The 17,045-nt window shown below is 31.5% G+C and overlaps 3 long non-coding RNA genes across 3 annotated transcripts; all 3 read right to left on the bottom strand.

Moving 5' to 3' along the window:
* Nucleotides 1-1,661: 1,661 nt before the first annotated feature.
* Nucleotides 1,662-3,028, bottom strand: LOC128221203 (uncharacterized). The gene is made up of 4 exons (XR_008258916.1): nucleotides 2,888-3,028; nucleotides 2,552-2,646; nucleotides 2,209-2,331; nucleotides 1,662-2,029 (listed from the first exon to the last, which is right to left on the bottom strand). It is a non-coding gene; the product is annotated as an uncharacterized LOC128221203 (long non-coding RNA).
* A 1,847-nt stretch (nucleotides 3,029-4,875) lies between these two features.
* Nucleotides 4,876-5,687, bottom strand: LOC128221380 (uncharacterized). Its single transcript, XR_008258984.1, has 3 exons — nucleotides 5,538-5,687; nucleotides 5,202-5,296; nucleotides 4,876-4,981 (listed from the first exon to the last, which is right to left on the bottom strand). It is a non-coding gene; the product is annotated as an uncharacterized LOC128221380 (long non-coding RNA).
* Nucleotides 5,688-8,118: 2,431 nt separating this feature from the next.
* LOC128221367 (uncharacterized) lies at nucleotides 8,119-9,691 on the bottom strand. The gene is made up of 4 exons (XR_008258982.1): nucleotides 9,609-9,691; nucleotides 8,789-8,910; nucleotides 8,398-8,545; nucleotides 8,119-8,156 (listed from the first exon to the last, which is right to left on the bottom strand). It is a non-coding gene; the product is annotated as an uncharacterized LOC128221367 (long non-coding RNA).
* Nucleotides 9,692-17,045: the final 7,354 nt, after the last annotated feature.

Here is a 17,045-nt window from a genome sequence, read left to right as displayed (position 1 = left end):
CACTTTTTGACACTTTCATCGATAAATTGATCGACTCCTGTGCTTCTTTAAATCGTCATAACAACAAAAGTACTTAAGATTTTGACCTCAAATTTTCGCCAAATTGTTTCTAATGATGTACTCTATAAATAACTACCAAAAAGAGCAAATGTCATTTTTGCACCTTTGTACCCCTTTTTACAGGCATTGACACATATTATTAATTGTTCATTCTCATTGTTACTGCCAAAATGATATCAGCAGGTCGAAGCGACTATTTTATGTAGATCAAAGTCATTTGCACACAACTTTGCTAGTGGTCACTTTTCCCTAAGCGCTCTATACGACTTGAACAAATGTGCAGCTTTCCTGTGCTTCAAAACAATATACCCTTGAGAAACCATCAGAATATGTGACCAGTCACGGGATTTTTGGCCCGAAACCACTTTTTGGGCGAAAATGAGATATGAGTAATTTCTGACTGTACTATTCTTTAGGACAAAAATTCTGAAAAGAAAATTCAAAAATTCCTATTTTTAACGAAATTATGACAAAAACTAGAAGGGCACTTGGTTAAGAAACAGCTGGAAATTCGGTAAAATTTATTGAAACATTTGTATTCACAGATGCAATGAATATTCATCACTACAATATAAACAATTCCCACATTATAACGACAACAATATATTTTCAAAACCATTCCAAAATATCATTGAGAAAATAAATGAAAATTAATTGGTTACCATGGCAACCTTTATTGAAAAAGGTGTTTTGGGGTTAAATTTGCATTTAAATATACAATAAATGCCATATGAAGCATTCAATAATAATTGATCTGTTAATTGATATTCTCAAACCTTACTGTACATGGTGTATGTATTTGACATAAAAAAATCCGAATAAATAAAAGCTGTTCGCCAAGTACCGTAGTTTATTGGCAATTTTTCAAAATAAATTGACATTAGGTTGGAACTTGCACCTAATACAAACCAATGTATATCTAGAAGTTAAAGTATGTTACCCCTGTAATTTACTATAATTTTTCTTATTTGAATGATATTTAAGAGTTTGTTTTTATCCTGGTTACTATGGCAACTGGCCACAAACATAATTATAATCACACCAACTTTACCAATTTACCTCAAATGTGATTTTTTGTATAGTCATTCATTGCTCATAAAACATGAAATGGTAGTATATGTACTCTTAATTTAATAAACATAACAATCCTACACAATTTACACTATTGTAAAATTAGATCAGTTAATAAATGGGCACATTTACATTTTACAAAAATGAATACAATTTATTTAACATACTAACTACTTAGCATGTACACGTCATTATGTAGTTTCAAGAGGTATGCAATTGGTCACATAGTACATGACAAATTATATTTTCGATGATTATTCATAGGTAAAAGTTAAAGCTGAAAATGTTTATAGGGTTCAGGAAGGTTTTTAAAAAAAATAAAGATATTGAAGAAAAACTGAAAGGTTGCTAAGGTACATTTTATCAGGCTGTGAAGTTACTAATATTGACAAACAATACTATAAATGTCTTCAATTCAAGCATTTATAGGCTCCAACTGCCAGATTGTTTTAAGTTTGTATTAGTAATAAACATATAGTGGTCTCCATTATGGCAGAGGGGCTCTCCCAACAAAAGACAGGGTGTAGCACCCTTCTATCAATCATTTGCTAAAACCACAGTTTTTCACTCAAAATCACTGGTAGCTTCATTTCACATGAACATGTTTTTTATTGAATTAATAATTGTCAATAAAAAATTGATGTACATGTTCATCAGCTCAGTAATGGGCTCATTCTCAAATCTTATATTTAGTTTATAAAGATCACATATCAGTATATTCGTGTTTTCACTTATTTAAAGGATTAGAGCCTTTTTGCATTAAGTCCTTTTAGTTGGATGCGTTCATGGTACTCTCCATGGAAAAGCCATTGTTGTGGGCTTGTCAGTTTTAACTTCAATCTCACTGTCCTTGGCATGCTCTCTCATGAATTCACTCACTGGGTTGTTAGCTGAAGTTCTGCAAAATAATGTTCATATATGTACATTACTTAGTGTTTGGAATAAATTATGCAAATTAACTTGAACATCAAAACTCACATCTGAATAAAATGGACAAAATATCTAAAATTGTTTTTGACTTATTTCATAGATATACATACACAGGCAGTGAAACAGTCTATAATACTTTTGTTATACCTGAAGTGATGATAGTTTGGAATGGACTTCAGGGGTCACTTGGTGTACTCCAACCAGTCAAAGAATATAACCAGTTTGCCAAGGTCATCAATCCACAAAGGATGTGTGCTGCCTCCATTTGGTCTAAATAAATAAACATGTTGTTTATATTAGGATATAATACCTATTGTTTTAACACAAGCTTTCTTTTACATTATAAGGTATTATAACCAACTTCAGTGTTTAAATAAAGTACCAAATGTCAATATTTATATACACAAAATCCTTTAATCTGGCTTTAAATCAACATATAAAGCACCAAAATTAAAAACAAAACAAAAACAACAACATTCTTACAACTTACCTTTCACAGACCAAATCTCACACAGGACTGAACTTTATGTCACCTGCTTCCATTTAAGTAAATGCTGTGTCTCTCCCTTCAGAATACATCAGACCCTTAAACATAGAATTACATACAATTTATTGAACTGATTGCCTTCAATCCATGGCATTTAGAGAATAAAGAGAACAGGTTTAAGCCCAACTATTTTTATAAGACTAATGCATATTTTGAGATTTCTAATTACTTGTATTGAAAAAATAATAAATGTTACATTGTTATGTTATTCTAATGTTCTCATGTGTCAATATGCAGTGCATAAGTGATGTATTTCAACACTGCTTTTGTCAATCATACCCAATGACTGCATTGTTTTTATTCCACCAAACACAGTTGTCAATGTGCAGATATGCAGAGTCTTCTCTATATGGATGATGTTGAAAATGAGGTACCACACCATTGGCCACATAACAGCTAAACCCTTATCACTGAGATATCTGTGAACCTGAAAACACACACTTTGAAATAGAAAAGATGTATATATATTTACACTTTCATTTTATGTTCAAGCAAGAACTTTGAATAAAGGTGATATAAAATATTTAAACAAGAGCGCCGCAGAGCAAATGTGAGCGCTTCTCTGTTTTTTTTCAGTGAATTTCCATGTGCAGCTTTCCTGTGCTTCAAAACAATATACCCTTGAGAAACCATCAGAATATGTGACCAGTCACGGGATTTTTGGCCCCAAACCACTTTTTGGGCGAAAATGAGATATGAGTAATTTCTGACTGTACTATTCTTTAGGATAAAAATTCTGAAAAGAAAATTCAAAAATTCCTAATTTTAACGAAACTATGACAAAAACTAGAAGGGCAAAGAAACAGCTGGAAATTCAGTAAAGTTCAAAAATTTATTGAAACATTTGTATTCACAGATGCAATGAATATTCATCACTACAATATAAACAATTCCCACATTATAACGACAACAATATATTTTCAAAACCATTCTAAAATATCATTGAGAAAATAAATGAAAATTAATTGGTTACGATGGCAACCTTTATTGAAAAAGGCGTTTTTGGGTTAAATTTGCATTTAAATATACAATAAATGCCATATGAAGCATTCAATAATAATTGATCTGTTAATTGATATTCTCAAACCTTACTGTACATGGTGTATGTATTTGACATAAAAAAAATCCGAATAAATAAAAACTGTTCGCCAAGTACCGTAGTTTATTGGCAATTTTTCACAATAAATTGACATAAGGTTGGAACTTGCACCTAATACAAACCAATGTATATATAGAAGTTAAAGTATGTTACCCCTGTAATTTACTATAATTTTTCTTATTTGAATGGTATTTAAGAGTTTGTTTTTATCCTTGTTACCATGGCAACTGGCCACAAACATAATTATAATCACACCAACTTTCCCAATCTACCTCAAATGTGATTTTTTGTATAGTCACATATTACATGACAAATTATATTTTCGATGATTATTAATAGGTAAAAGTTAAAGCTGAAAATGTTTATAGGGTTCAGGAAGGTTTTAAAAAAAATAAAGATATTGAAGAAAAACTGAAAGGTTGCTAAGGTACATTTTATCAGGCTGTGAAGTTACTAATATTGACAAACAATACTATAAATGTCTTCAATTCAAGCATTTATAGGCTTCAACTGCCAGATTGTTTTAAGTTTGTATTAACAATAAACATATAGTGGTCTCCATTATGGCAGAGGGGCTCTCCCAACAAAAGACAGGGTGTAGTACCCTTCTATCAATCATTTGCTAAAACCACAGTTTTTCACTCAAAATCACTGGTAGCTTCAGTTCACATGAACATGTTTTTTATTGAATTAATAATTGTCAATAAAAAATTGATGTACATGTTCATCAGCTCAGTAACGGGCTCATTCTCAAATCTTATATGTAGTTTATAAAGATCACATATCAGTATATTCGTGTTTTCACTTATTTAAAGGATCAGAGCCTTTTTGCATTAAGTCCTTTTAGTTGTATGCGTTCATGGTACTCTCCATGGAAAAGCCATTGTTGTGGGCTTGTCAGTTTTAACTTCAATCTCACTGTCCTTGGCATGCTCTCTCATGAATTCACTCACTGGGTTGTTAGCTGAAGTTCTGCAAAATAATGTTCATATATGTACATTACTTAGTGTTTGGAATAAATTATGCAAATTAACTTGAACATCAAAACTCACATCTGAATAAAATGGACAAAATATCTCAAATTGTTTTTGACTTATTTCATAGATATACATACACAGGCAGTGATACAGTCTATAATACTTTTGTTATACCTGAAGTGATGATAGTTTGGAATGCACTTCAGGGGTCACTTGGTGTACTCCAACCAGTCAAAGAATATAACCAGTTTGCCAAGGTCATCAATCCACAAAGGATGTGTGCTGCCTCCATTTGGTCTAAATAAATAAACATGTTGTTTATATTAGGATATAATACCTATTGTTTTAACACAAGCTTTCTTTTACATTATAAGGTATTATAACCAACTTCAGTGTTTAAATAAAGTACCAAATGTCAATATTTATATACACAAAATCCTTTAATTTGGCTTTAAATCAACATATAAAGCACCAAAATTAAAAACAAAACAAAAACAACAACATTCTTACAACTTACCTTTCACAGACCAAATCTCACACAGGACTGAACTTTATGTCACCTGCTTCCATTTAAGTAAATGTTGTGTCTCTCCCTTCAGAATACATCAGACCCTTAAACATAGAATTACATACAATTTATTGAACTGATTGCCTTCAATCCATGGCATTTAGAGAATAAAGAGAACAGGTTTAAGCCCAACTATTTTTATAAGACTAATGTATATTTTGAGATTTCTGATTACTTGTATTGAAAAAATAATAAATGTTACATTGTTATGTTATTCTAATGTTCTTATGTGTCAATATGCAGTGCATAAGTGATGTATTTCAACACTGCTTTTGTCAATCATACCCAATGACGGCATTGTTTTTATTCCACCAAACACAGTTGTCAATGTGCAGGTATGCAGAGTCTTCTCTATATGGATGATGTTGAAAATGAGGTACCACACCATTGGCCACATAACAGCTAAACCCTTATCACTGAGATATCTGTGAACCTGAAAACACACACTTTGAAATAGAAAAGATGTATATATATTTACACTTTCATTTTATGTTCAAGCAAGAACTTTGAATAAAGGTGATATAAAATATTTAAACAAGAGCGCCGCAGAGCAAATGTGAGCGCTTCTCTGTTTTTTCAGTGAATTTCCATGTGCAGCTTTCCTGTGCTTCAAAACAATATACCCTTGAGAAACCATCAGAATATGTGACCAATCACGGGATTTTTGGCCCCAAACCACTTTTTGGGCGAAAATGAGATATGAGTAATTTCTGACTGTACTATTCTTTAGGATAAAAATTCTGAAAAGAAAATTCAAAAATTCCTATTTTTAACGAAACTATGACAAAAACTAGAAGGGCAAAGAAACAGCTGGAAATTCGGTAAAGTTCAAAAATTTATTGAAACATTTGTATTCACAGATGCAATGAATATTCATCACTACAATATAAACAATTCCCACATTATAACGACAACAATATATTTTCAAAACCATTCTAAAATATCATTGAGAAAATAAATGAAAATTAAATGGTTACCATGGCAACCTTTATTAAAAAAGGCGTTTTTGGGTTAAACTTGCATTTAAATATACAATAAATGCCATATGAAGCATTCAATAATAATTGATCTGTTAATTGATATTCTCAAACCTTACTGTACATGGTGTATGTATTTGACATAAAAAAATCCGAATAAATAAAAACTGTTCGCCAAGTACCGTAGTTTATTGGCAATTTTTCACAATAAATTGACATTAGGTTGGAACTTGCACCTAATACAAACCAATGTATATATAGAAGTTAAAGTATGTTACCCCTGTAATTTACTATAATTTTTCTTATTTGAATGGTATTTAAGAGTGTGTTTTTATCCTTGTTACCATGGCAACTGGCCACAAACATAATTATAATCACACCAACTTTACCAATCTACCTCAAATGTGACTTTTTGTATAGTCATTCATTGCTCATAAAACATGAAATGGTAGTATATGTACTCTTGATTTAATAAACATAACAATCCTACACAATTTACACTATTGTAAAATTAGATCAGTTAATAAATGGGCACATTTACATTTTACAAAAATGAATACAATTTATTTAACATACTAACTACTTAGCATGTACACGTCATTATGTAGTTTTAAGAGGTATGCAATTGGTCACATATTACATGACAAATTATATTTTCGATGATTATTCATAGGTAAAAGTTAAAGCTGAAAATGTTTATAGGGTTCAGGAAGGTTTTAAAAAAAATAAAGATATTGAAGAAAAACTGAAAGGTTGCTAAGGTACATTTTATCAGGCTGTGAAGTTACTAATATTGACAAACAATACTATAAATGTCTTCAATTCAAGCATTTATAGGCTTCAACTGCCAGATTGTTTTAAGTTTGTATTAACAATAAACATATAGTGGTCTCCATTATGGCAGAGGGGCTCTCCCAACAAAAGACAGGGTGTAGTACCCTTCTATCAATCATTTGCTAAAACCACAGTTTTTCACTCAAAATCACTGGTAGCTTCAGTTCACATGAACATGTTTTTTATTGAATTAATAATTGTCAATAAAAAATTGATGTACATGTTCATCAGCTCAGTAATGGGCTCATTCTCAAATCTTATATTTAGTTTATAAAGATCACATATCAGTATATTCGTGTTTTCACTTATTTAAAGGATCAGAGCCTTTTTGCATTAAGTCCTTTTAGTTGGATGCGTTCATGGTACTCTCCATGGAAAAACCATTGTTGTGGGCTTGTCAGTTTTAACTTCAATCTCACTGTCCTTGGCATGCTCTCTCATGAATTCACTCACTGGGTTGTTAGCTGAAGTTCTGCAAAATAATGTTCATATATGTACATTACTTAGTGTTTGGAATAAATTATGCAAATTAACTTGAACATCAAAAAAAACTCACATCTGAATAAAATAGACACAATATCTAAAATTGATTTTGACTTATTTCATAAATATACATACACAGACAGTGATACAGTCTATAATACTTTTGTTATACCTGAAGTGATGATAGTTTGGAATGCACTTCAAGGGTCACTTGGTGTACTCCAACCAGTCAAAGAATATAACCAGTTTGCCAAGGTCATCAATCCACAAAGGATGTGTGCTGCCTCCATTTGGTCTAAATAAATAAACATGTTGTTTATATTAGGATATAATACCTATTGTATTAACACAAGCTTTCTTTTACATTATAAGGTATTATAACCAACTTCAGTGTTTAAATAAAGTACCAAATGTCAATATTTATATACACAAAATCCTTTAATTTGGCTTTAAATCAACATATAAAGCACCAAAATTAAAAACAAAACAAAAACAACAACATTCTTACAACTTACATTTCACAGACCAAATCTCACACAGGACTGAACTTTATGTCACCTGCTTCCATTTAAGTAAATGCTGTGTCTCTCCCTTCAGAATACATCAGACCCTTAAACATAGAATTACATACAATTTATTGAACTGATTGCCTTCAATCCATGGCATTTAGAGAATAAAGAGAACAGGTTTAAGCCCAACTATTTTTATAAGACTAATGCATATTTTGAGATTTCTGATTACTTGTATTGAAAAAATAATAAATGTTACATTGTTATGTTATTCTAATGTTCTCATGTGTCAATATGCAGTGCATAAGTGATGTATTTCAACACAGCTTTTGTCAATCATACCCAATGACTACATTGTTTTTATTCCACCAAACACAGTTGTCAATGTGCAGATATGCAGAGTCTTCTCTATATGGATGATGTTGAAAATGAGGTACCACACCATTGGCCACATAACAGCTAAACCCTTATCACTGAGATATCTGTGAACCTGAAAACACACACTTTGAAATAGAAAAGATGTATATATATTTACACTTTCATTTTATGTTCAAGCAAGAACTTTGAATAAAGGTGATATAAAATATTTAAACAAGAGCGCCGCAGAGCAAATGTGAGCGCTTCTCTGTTTTTTCAGTGAATTTACAAAATATAAAGGTTTTCCATTTCCCCTATAATAATTTAGTCAAATGGCAAAACTGTATTAACCACTCATTTAATAAATAAAATTTACCATATGATTTACAGAACACTTCAAAGCAGGGCACTCTTGCTGTGCCTAGTATAGGTAGAAGACCTGCTCGGCATAGTCAAAGCTGTAATGGATTGTTGTTCTATGTACAGCAGGTGCTTGACCTGAAATTCACATTTGATCATAATGTTCTAAAAATATGTATTTACAGAAATACAAATCTTTAACTGTTTATAGTTTGGGTGATGCCCCGGCAGATCAACATGTACACAATATTGCATGCCAAAGAAATTTCCTGTTAGTCTGAATGTCATGCATACTCAAAAAGCAGCTTGCAGCTACAGTCATTAATATTGGTCCTGGCTTTTAGAGTATTGTGCTCTTATTCTATGCTCTACTTTTCCCCCATATGCATTAGTCTATTATTTTCATAATCATCATGATCATCTTCATCATAACAGAAATTTATTTCAATGTGCCTGAACTTCATGAGATTGTATGTTACTGTATGCACATAAATCAACATTGCAAAAAAAAGTTCATCTACAACTTTAAATTCATCAACATAGCTAAAAAGACAGTTAAACTGCAACTCAAAATTAATTCGTAAAATCCATCAATAATTGTATTGATAGTTGGCCGCGGTAAGATGATCAGTCATCATAAGTATGCAAAAAGAGAATATCTGCTGGATTTTGATCTGTTTACATTTTCAATGTCAGACTGTCAAATTTCACTTCCGCTTTCTTTTCCTGCGATCAATTTCCATTCATTTGACCGAATTTTAAATATATTGCATTACATTAAAGATATACACATTTATAAAATTATATGCTTAAACAATGAAAATAATTCTACTTACCAACAAATTCCTAATTTGATGTAAATGCTTTTGGTTCAGCTTGACCTACATCTTCAAATTTGGGTTAAAAAATAGCTCATGACAACTACGGGAGATAACACCAAAAGTAATAAACAATACAAAAAAAAGTGGTTAAAAAAACACTATTTCTATGAACATTACATTTTAAAGAATATATTTGACTGAACAATCTAGGGCGACAAATTGTTTAATGGTTGTTTTTACGATAAAAACTTCATTACTTTCTTATTTCTTACGCTTCAACTTTGCGCAAGTTTTCCTCGAAATCGAGGCTATCGGTTTCGGACCAAAAGTCTCATGACGCGTCACATATGATTAATTGTGTATATGAATATGTTTTATATGTTTTAGAAAGGTTTGTGTTTGAATTGATATGTATTGTAATAGTATGTTATTTGGTTTGTTAATTGCAGGTTGCAGAACTTCTGTTTATGCAGTCCTGTCGCATTGTATACTTTAACATCTACAATACAGAGTGTGAAGTGAAAGAAGACTTGTGTTTATTATATATTGCTGGTACCACACACCTGGACATATGTAACAGTTGTTTAGATCTTGTACCCATTCCCTTCTAACTACATTTATAGTAGCATGAGCTAGCCTGGGTATAAGTGTGTAACACTTTAAAATACAGACTTCTGACAAAACTGTTTAGATCTGTTAAGCACCTGAAAGTATCTTAATAATAAAATGTGCAATAATTTATAGTTTGTGAAAGCGGGACTTAAACTTTCTTTTGCGGGATATATATTGTGCCTTGTGACCTTACGTTTGTAAATCGGTAATCGAGCATTTCCTTATTTAGCTGCCGAGTCTATTCATAGCAAAATGATAAAGTCGTGAAAACAATTTATTGTCTCAATAAAATTAATCCACAATCTGTGTCACTTCATCATTATTTTAAGAGCTACTTGAAAATTGAATATGCAATAACCTTTTCTGTATTTTTTTCGGTTATGTAGTGCAAATTCTAGTAACCAAAAAGCAATGTTCGTTTTAAATGGTACTTGAATGATGTAAGGTCACACGGCCTCAATATTCAACATTATTAATCAACTATTACGTATTTGACGAGATACAGAGACAATTGCGGTATCAATACCAGACAATTGAAGATAATATATGCTAGAATTGGCTCAATATCTACCAAACTCGGCCATTATCAACAAAACTCGCCTAATATGAGTTTCCTCCGTTTTGATTGGCTACAAAACTCGCCTTATATAGGATTTGAGAAATGGGCCATTTTCATTGGCTGTCGAAACTCGCCTAATATGAAAAATATGCTGGAAATTAAAAAATTTATAGGTAGCCATTTTGTTTTCTGTTTTCGACTGTTTTAAATGTTTTGTGCTTCGTATAACTTTATTTGGAATACTTGAACCTATTGAATGATTGCACCAATTTTTACGGTTTGATATAACAGTTGTATTTAACACGTTGGTGGATTTTACGACTATTATGATTTTGTACGCCAACAAAGTGAACGACGCAGGTGAAACATTTGACGTTTTGGCAAACGATTTACAGAATTAAGACGAAAAGACATGCTTCCTTACAATGTACAGTGCTTTATTTATAAGTTTGTGCAATGTCACTATAAGGATGCATGTCAAAATCGGAAAAGTCAAGTCTAGAAAACCAGACACCATGAATGAATAAGAGGTAAATACGGCTTCAATGTGAACTAAAGGTAAGTTATAAAATGTTTTTAACCAAAACGGGCTCAGGCAAATACAGCTAACCTCGGACAAATAACTAGGCCAATATGAAATCACCTAATTAATAACATTATATTATTACAAGGGCCTAATAAATTATGAGCTTATTTTGTACATATAATACCTTACAATGGACACAAACGCACAACCCAAGTAGCCAAAAATGTAAAGAAGGACAGGTTGGAGAGGGAGAACTAAAACTTAACGAACTATTATCATCGTCACGAACAACAAAAAGCGCTGAAAGGGTTCAAATGCTGAAGGGCGCGACATGCGCGATTTTACTTTTGTTAAAATTCTGCTCACAGGTAAAATAACTTAAATCTGTACCCAATAATAGCCTTTCTTTCCCTAAGAAATTGATGGTAATTGGTACAATACGCTTCTTTCGTTAAATTTGTGTAGATAATGTTAGATAGGGACTTTTGTTCAACACATGTCCATTTTCTGTGTTATCATCTATATGTACTATCTTAGGTCTGGAATACGAAATGTTCTTCTACGTTTGTTATTCAACTCAAAAGATTGTATTGGAGTCTTAAAGTACTTGCTAAAATATGTTTGTACCCCACCCATCGTCTAGGAACTAAACAATCTTAACTCTATTTATTTTTTCCGATAGATAACGATTTCTCTAAGAATTTAACTGAATAGGTAAGGGTCTGTACTTCACCCGAAACCTCAAACCGTAAAACAATAGTAGTTTCCCTTTACAGTTTATCCTAAATACGGTACTGATGTGCTGGAAGAATAATCGAAATTCCTTAAATAGTATTTTCATATGGTATTTTGCTGTATTATGGCGGCTAGACTCGTTGATTTTATGTTTAGAAATAAAAATAGGCCAAATTTGAAAGGTTTCTCCCATTGAGACGGTTTGCTTGGAATAAGAGATGGTTCGGATTGAGACGGTTTTGCATGGAAAAAGAGTTGTCTCGCATTGAAACACAACACGAAAGAGTGAACACTTAGATTAAGAAAAAACGAATCACATGTCAAACATCATAGCAATATATCTTTTTGTAAACCAAGCATAAACATTAAGGCCTAGATTGTTCTAAATCAGGTCGTGAGTTGCGCAATGCATTATCCCATCATTTATCGAGTAATAAAACACGATGCGTGCTTTTTGTTTGTATTGTTTATATGTGCGTGAGGGTAGAGTGTACACTTTTGTTCATTGTCATAAGGGCTTTTGCTTTTTGTCAACTTCTGGAATTCTTCCTATTTGTCAAAAACGATACTTTAATACGTCCAAAAGCACATTTATTAACCAACATACCACAGAACGAGTGTTTGTGTTTTGAATTGAATATCAAGGCTTCTCAATAATTTTCAGTTGAACCGTCTCAAAAAGTAAATTAATCGACCAGATTCTACTAATTCACTTTTTCATAATTTCAACAAAACAAATTGCTATTTGTACCGTCTATTTTTGTCGGCAGCTCGTTCATTTTGAGAACACTAAATATTACAAATTGAAAATGAAAGAGATACAGGTGCTTTAGACTGCTTTGAACATAATAAAGACATAACAGAACAATGTGTTGCAAACAGTACTCCAGATTATTCTATATAAGCATATATTAAATATGACTGTGTGTATAACCTAAATCCATTGATTATGATATGTACATAATAAACCTCAAGGTTGGAGTTTTGAGTTTTTTTGCATAAAATTAAATGTTATTTTTAAAATTGTTTTCACATATACATGTTTAAATGATCTTGATGAAAAAATTGGTGCTTGGTCGACTTGCATGCACGGGTTACATTATCATAACAACTTACGGCTTTAAAACCTAATGCATGTAAATGGCAGCGTTCCTTTTGGCGGATTTTACTGCCAGATAAGAAATCAACCTTTTGTATCTTTGTAGACAATTGATGTATATATGTTATGGCATTACAATAAATGCCCAATTACAAACATACATGGTATTTGTTGATTTATTACCAGCTAGAAATGTGACAGTCATTATGTACGTTGGATAACACATAAAACTAAAAACTAGTGTGTATTAAGCTCTGCTGATACTTGTGAAATTTGACATGATTTTTTTTTTAAAGGCTTAGAATATTTAAGGGTTAAAAAATGGAGAAATAAACGCATCTAAAACTATGATAAAATCTCAGATAATATGAGATAAAATAAAACCCTGTTGTCCACACAATGCTCTATTAAACATAAACGTGTGCAACAGTAACACTGAAGTGACTACTACTATGCTATATTGGCACTATATTTCGAATCTGCTTTCGGTCCTGTTTAACGTTAATTGTAATTGAGACAAATGCATTTATTTTATTATCCTGTGGGTTTAAGTATTTTGAGATAGTCAAGAGAAATAATTTCTATATAAATATTCGTTGATAAGTCGACACTACTTAAACGTACTGGGGCTTTTAGGAAGTCACATGAAATGCAAATTTGGTTTTGACTTTTTCCTTGCTAAATTTTAGAATTTACTTTCAGTTGGGCTGCATGTTTGTTAATGTCATCAATGCCTTTTTGATTATACTGGGGGTTAAAATGTGAAAAAGTAAAGATAAAAACTTTAAAAAAACAAGAGCCTTGAAATGCTAATATGAACTTAGTCTTACATTTTCTCTAACCAGATGTGAACAAACTAAACCTTCTGTTTGAAGTCAAGACAAAAGGGTCATTCTAGTTGATTTAAATTTTTAAGGACTAACTGTATTCATGCATAGGTCGATGATAAATTTCTAAAACAAAATTCTGTATAAAACTAGCTTAGGAAGACTTTGTAAAATATTAATTAATTGAAAATGATTCATTTCGATAATTAAACAATTAACATGATATTTGCAAATCAATTTAACATTTGAAATAATTAAAGGTAGTTTAAAGATTAAAGAAATAATTGTTTAGCTCCTTCTGGTGTTTCGGTCTTAATGAAAGCTGTAATTGTATTTCCATTTTAATATAAATAACACTTCAATTCAACATTTAGAAAACTGTTTTTAACGGGTTTAAGGTTATGCATTGTTTTCAGTGTGATGTTTTCAGATGAAGTACTGGCTAGATATAGTTTATTACGCGTGTAATATAAATTATTTATCCAATATTTTAGGGTTAGGGATCCTTTTGTTTTATTATTATTAGGAATTGCGAATATCTTTTGCCATGCTTTACCATCGTATTTAAATTGATCTTGATACATTCAATTCTAGTTAAATTACAATCACTCTTGTTTGTAGCATTATTCCTTATAACCATTATTGTTATGTCGCAAGTTGTATCTATATTTTGTTTGCTATAGACTTTTCTTATGCGTTTGTGTACTGTGTTTAACAGTTTTTCTTTTAAGTTGAAATGAGTAGGGCGACTCATTTAATACTATATATTTGATCATTATATACTTAAATATACTATAATATAATAATATATGGTATAATATTTATGCTGTGATTTAGTTGATAACTTAGATATGAGAGCCACTTGTCATCACATAAGACAAGATTGTAAACACATATTGTTTTTATATCATAGTATCATCTTACGTGTATTAATTGCAAGTGTTGCTCAATATAAATATTAACTTCAACTTGAACGTGCCGGATATAACTAAGCCAAGTAGTGAATTCCTACACTTATAATAGGCCCTTGTGAAAAAATGAAAACAACTTAGTGCGATCGTTGTGTAGTTTTAAAGAAGCTTCTATCGTTAAGTCTGAAATGCTTCGCCGGATCGGATTAAGCTTATTAACAGTCCATTTAGGATAATTGTTTGTTGTCATCGAAAGAAAACAAATAAAATATTAACATGGAAATAAACAACCGCTGGTAAAGGATATGTGCCAACCAGTCATCGAACACTCTAAATAGTTTATAGTGGATTGTGAAGGCAGTGGTAAGATGATGTTAATCACTATCGAGCTCGTTTCTCTGATAGATGTTATTTTTATTACTGGTGTCCTTTCTGAGAGGCGAAGAGAACGTCCCCCCTGGAGAGGTTCTTACTCACAAACCTCACCACTAGACCACTCTCGAAGATGACCATACAAAATGTTAATGCGTTTTTTAATATCATGCGCAGAGTATGGAGCTTATCAGTTCTAGTCTGCCTCTGAACAAAAGCTGTAAATTCCGTTTTTACTTTACAAAGCAATATACGGGTGCACCATGTCACTCGGTGCATTTACTAAAACCTTCAAGCATTTGAAAGATAGAATATATAACCTAAATGAGATGATGTCATCAGAATATATCCGGTAACAATAACACAAATTGTGAGAGTGGGCAAAAATAAGGATCAGACGGCAAATCGGGAACACAACTATTTTGTTTAGCCGTTAAAAGCAGGCTTTCGACAAAACTGTTCAGCACTTGTACGATACATGCTCGTTATTTGTGACACATTTCAGGACAAAGAATCTTAAACAGTGCAAGGTGCTGTAGCGAAGATCTTCCGTCTTACATACACTCTGTACACTGCCTTCAATATTTTCCTTAAACAAGTATACTGTTATATATTCACTGTTTATGACCTAAAGTTTACACATATATATATATGGAAGGTGTTTGCAACCGAGCTTATCAAATTGATAAATTCATCAAAGCGTTTATTGTATCACTTCGTCAGAATATTAACAGCCGACATCGATTTCCAAAACAGAATATTATAAAGGCTTTTTCTTGTTTGTGGATGCATTATCGATTGTTTTACGTACAATATGAAGGTCAGTTTGAATGTTTATTGAACAGAATAATTCTACGATAGGCGAACCAAAAACCAAAAATGTTTGGAGGCAAAAAATTGCTAAGCCTTATATACCTTACAAAAAACATCACAGACCAAAACAGACAGCCTTCATATACACCAATCTATCATAATAAATACATGTTGTTTTACGGCCATTAACTGATCATGGAAATATTGATGATTTTACTAGTTCAGAGTACTTATACTCACTCTTTTAACAATAAATACAATATTTCAAATTGTTGTTTTTACTATTCACCCTGGCAATACTGGGTAATGTCTTAAACTGCATTTCTACTTGTTTACTTTGCTCGGTCTAGTTTAAACGTGAGTGGCGACGTTCATTTTCAACCGAGTCACACTTATCCCTCGAAAAATTGTTGAATATAATTGTAAACATAAATAAAGGGGGTCAACCAAAACTCCCATATGCAATGTGTGCAAAATGAGTTATCTCCAGCAGTAAATCTGAAAGCTGTGATATATGTGTTGATTCACATTAAATGTTTAAGATACATTTCCGATTATCAATATTTGAATATTTTCCAACAGCAGTTGCCAACTCTGTTTTTTTTTCGGTAAATGTGTACAATTAAAGAACTGATTTTTCATCAATGTTATGGACAATATTATCAACACTGTAAGCATTATGGAAAGCTACAACTGAATAGAAATATGTGTGATGTTTACTGTTTTAAACAACATTTTAGAAATATGTGTAATATTTACTGTTTTAAACAACATTTTAGAACTATGTGTAATATTTACTGTTTTTAAAAACATTCTAGAAATATGTGTAATATTTACTGTTTTAAACAAAATTTTAGAACTATGTGTAATATTTACTGTTTTTAACAACATTCTAGAAATATGTGTAATATTTACTTTAAGGGATTCATATTATGCATTTTAATGTCAAATAATTACAACCAAAACAAAATTAACACAATACTAGACTACCATGATAT

This window comes from Mya arenaria, chromosome 16 (genome assembly GCF_026914265.1).
Source record: "Mya arenaria isolate MELC-2E11 chromosome 16, ASM2691426v1".
In the NCBI taxonomy this organism is placed as follows: domain Eukaryota; kingdom Metazoa; phylum Mollusca; class Bivalvia; order Myida; family Myidae; genus Mya; species Mya arenaria.
The sequence above is the reverse complement of the archived record's forward strand: the minus strand, read 5'-3'. Positions and strand labels throughout refer to the sequence as shown.